The sequence below is a fragment of the Oxyura jamaicensis genome, chromosome 20 (genome assembly GCF_011077185.1).
Source record: "Oxyura jamaicensis isolate SHBP4307 breed ruddy duck chromosome 20, BPBGC_Ojam_1.0, whole genome shotgun sequence".
Lineage (NCBI taxonomy): Eukaryota > Metazoa > Chordata > Aves > Anseriformes > Anatidae > Oxyura > Oxyura jamaicensis.
In genome coordinates this window covers 13,021,543-13,025,255 of record NC_048912.1, presented here as the reverse complement: position 1 = coordinate 13,025,255, position 3,713 = coordinate 13,021,543, and positions in this window count along the sequence as shown.

Sequence of the window (3,713 nt, the reverse complement as noted above, 5' to 3'; positions counted from 1 at the left end):
GCCCCCGGGCCGGCCGCGGGTAGCGGCGGCTTCTCCACAGCGGCGGCCGAGCCGCCCTCCGCCTCCCCCATGGCCGCACCGCGCCGGCCGGGCCCCCGGCGCCCCCTGCCGTTCCCCCGGCGCCCGCCGCCCGCAGCGGCTCCTGCCGGCCGGAGGGAGGAAGGGAGGCCGGCTGGGGAGGGAGGGAAATGCCCCGGTTTGGGGTCTTTAGTGGAGCAGGGGAAAATTTGGGAGGGTTTTGGGTCGCTGTTGGACGCGTAGAGCCGGAGGAGTAGGCAAGGCACGCAGCTCTTCCTCCGAGGGGCGAAAACCTTGAGGGATTTTGCTTTAGGGTGTGAAATAACCCAAACGCAGTAGTATTGCTTTTACTTCACGTTTACATGAGTGAAGCTCAGGAGAAGCCAGAGGTGCACTAAGGGGCTCCAAATTTAACCGGCCCGGGGAGCTGCTGTTGGGGATAGCCCAAGGGGGAAGGTGGAGCCCGGAGGGCCTGAGTCTTGGCCCTGCCGCCAGCAAGGCCTGGGCCACCCCAGTGATCACCATCCTTGGGAGCAAAGCTGCTGCCAAAATGGGAGATTTCTCTTGAGAAAGGTGCTTCAGCCCACCAAAATGCCCATCAGTGTTACAGCAGTGTCGTTTTGTGTGACCCATCATAGATACAGAACAGGCTACTGCCTTAGGAGTTGAAAAAACGCAGAACCTGCCTTGCCTGTCATTTAAGGCATTAAAAATGTTTAACTTGGGAAGAAAAATAATGTGTTATTCTCTCTGTAGTACGTTTTTTGGTTGTTTCATTGATTTTGGGACCTGTTAGGCATTACTGGGGATACAGGCATGGTTGCTCAGGTGATCAGGTGTGCAATTGCTCACTCCTCACTTGAAATCGTAATCCTTTTGGTGACATTAAAATGATTTCAATGGCAAATGATAATGACATCAAATGTAAAGAGCAACTGTTTTGTTCTAAGTGAATAGTAAAACCGTGGGGGAGAAACTCGCAGGCAAAAAGACATTATCTTCATGCAAATTGTCCAAATAATAAAAAGTGGGAAGGCAAAAATGCAATTTTCTGAAATTGAAATCTTTCTGTACAGTTGATACTCAAATAATTAACTAACACATGTCATTCTTTGGGGCCTGATGTGTTGCTCATACCTCAAACAGATTAACATCAAGCAAACACTTGAAATGAGTTAAACCCCAAGCATCGCGTGTGCTGCCTTGGAAAGTTTGGTGGTAAGAATGCTGGATATGAATGCCTGAATCCAAATTCTGGTTTCTGCCAGGGTTCAGGCTTCTCTCTCAAAATGGAGAATAATCTCTCACTCCAGTCTGGTTTAAATACTGTTGAAATTCTCCAAGAATGACTCTTTCTGTGAGAGCTCAATTAAGAGTGACAGGGATCTTGCAGGAATGGCTTTTCACATCAAGAGTGCAGGATTCTCCAGAAATATTTTTTCTGTCTGCCATTAGCTTTGTACCTATGTCCTGGTTGTGAATAATTTGCCTTTACACAGCTTAGGCTTCACAGTAGTTTCCTCATTTTGAGCAAAAAATATATATCAACTAGAATTTGCTGATCTTGAATACAAATCCGCATACTTTTTCCATTAAATCCAGCCCTAAATCCAATAAGGCTCTCAGACCTGTTTAATCTTCCAATGTTTATTTAGTCTATGCTGCTACCTAGTCTTAATCTGCTATCAAAAGAGATGGTTATGATTTCCAGTGATGACTGCACAGCAGGAGTAAATGAGTTCCTGAACAACTAAATTCCTGTTTTCATACACGTTTCTAGGCTTAGAAAAATGAAGGAAGAAAGAAAAGCAAATAAATTACAGAGTAGAAAAATTGTTTCCCCATAGAACAGTTTTCAAAGTTTTGCAGTATTTTTTTTTTTTAATTTTATTTTTAAATCTGTGTGAAACACAGAGCTTCAGCACTCTCATCTGTCACATCATGCTTCTACTTAAAGACTATCATCAAGAGGGAATAACTGTGTCGACTCAGATAGCAATTTTTATGTCATTAAGTTCTGATGATTAAAAAAAGTAGCATGTGAAACCGAATGTGAAAAACATATGGCTACCTCTGAAAGTACAATAGCATATGAAAATAATCTAATTCAGTAGAATAATGTTAATTCAACAGGAAGAGTATATGCATAAATTGGTTGGTATTTTCTTTCAATCACAAATAATTACATTTGCCTGCGTCTAAATTTCCTTTTTTCTTACAATGCCTCTAGGAAACATATGGAAGCATATAATTATGCCACAAACAGCCACTACATGGATTAGGACCCAAGTTAAATTTTTCTCTTTTTATATTTTAGATGATTTTTTTCCTCTAATTGAACAGATTTTTCAGATTCTAACAATTTTACCCTCCTCTTGTTCAGGTTTAAATCTTACTTTTCTTTTTAATTAGGTATCAGCAATATGAGACATGCACAATTTAGTTTTTCTCCTTTTCTTCCCATGGTTTTGGCTGTTCTCAGCCTCAGAAACATGGCTGAGTTATGTCAACTAAGGGTGCTCAGCCCTTTGCTGGATCACGTTGTGTCCCCCCAGAGAGACGATCTGGTGTTTCTTAAGACATCGAAGCCTGAATAAGTGAGAAATACGCCTAGCTTTTGAGAGTCTTTCTAGAAGCATCAGATTTCTGGGATAAGCAATATGGTTACAACTATTTCTGTCATTAATTTGGAACACCATGTGTTAGAGCCTGTAACAAAATAAAAACTTCATTCAGAATACTTGGTAATTTTTGGTATGTCATTTATAAAATGAATATCATCTGCATAGTTTTGCATTAAAACCAGTTACTTTACCTTTGCTAGTTGTTTTTAGTACATTTTTAGAGCATAGAATCTAAGGAGTTTTTCTCACATAGGTGAATGAAACCTCCTGAGACCCTTAAAGAGCATTACCAGCTTTATCCTATAGAAATTGAGAAGCAGAAATGTTGCATTTTGCACCAGACCATGGACAGACTCACTGCTAAAGCTGAGGTACATGTTCAGAAGTCACTGCTGTCTAATGCTGAGTGTGTCACGAGCCATAGCTGTTTTTAATTGTTGACAGAGTGGGAAGGTATCTACAGTATTACGCCATTTGCATTGCACACATGGTTTTTACATGCAGAAATACATGCATTTGGGGCCCACCAAATCAGTCTGAGGTCAGTAAACCCTCCTACAAGACAAGTAATCTTGGTGCCTTGACATATTTCAGTATCTCCAAATATTCTGATTGATGAGGACCTCTGGAAAAGAATTCTGATCTGATTTGTAACCTTCATCTGTACCTCCAAAATCTGTAATTTCAGTTTGAAATCTATGGCAAATTTTGCTTTAACAGAGCTGGACAGGGAGTTGGAACTTGATCCTTTTACACATCTCTTAATAAATCAGCAATGGCAGTTTGAAATAGATCTGTTTTTCTCCCATGAAATCTGTCAAGGAGGAAGAACCAAAAAAGATGAGAAGTCTCTGCATTGTTAGAGTCCTATCACACAGAGCTTTAGAGCAGCACTGCTTCTTCCCGTCAAGAGGCAAGGAGACACTCCCCAGTTTTCTTCCAGCTATCCAAGTTCCTAGCAAAAAGGTGTGTTTGATTGTTTCAGACGGGAACCTGGAACAGGGAGTACACTCTCAGACTGGGCCTGCCTGGCTTCTTACAGGGGCAAAAATATAGCATTTTATTCAAAAT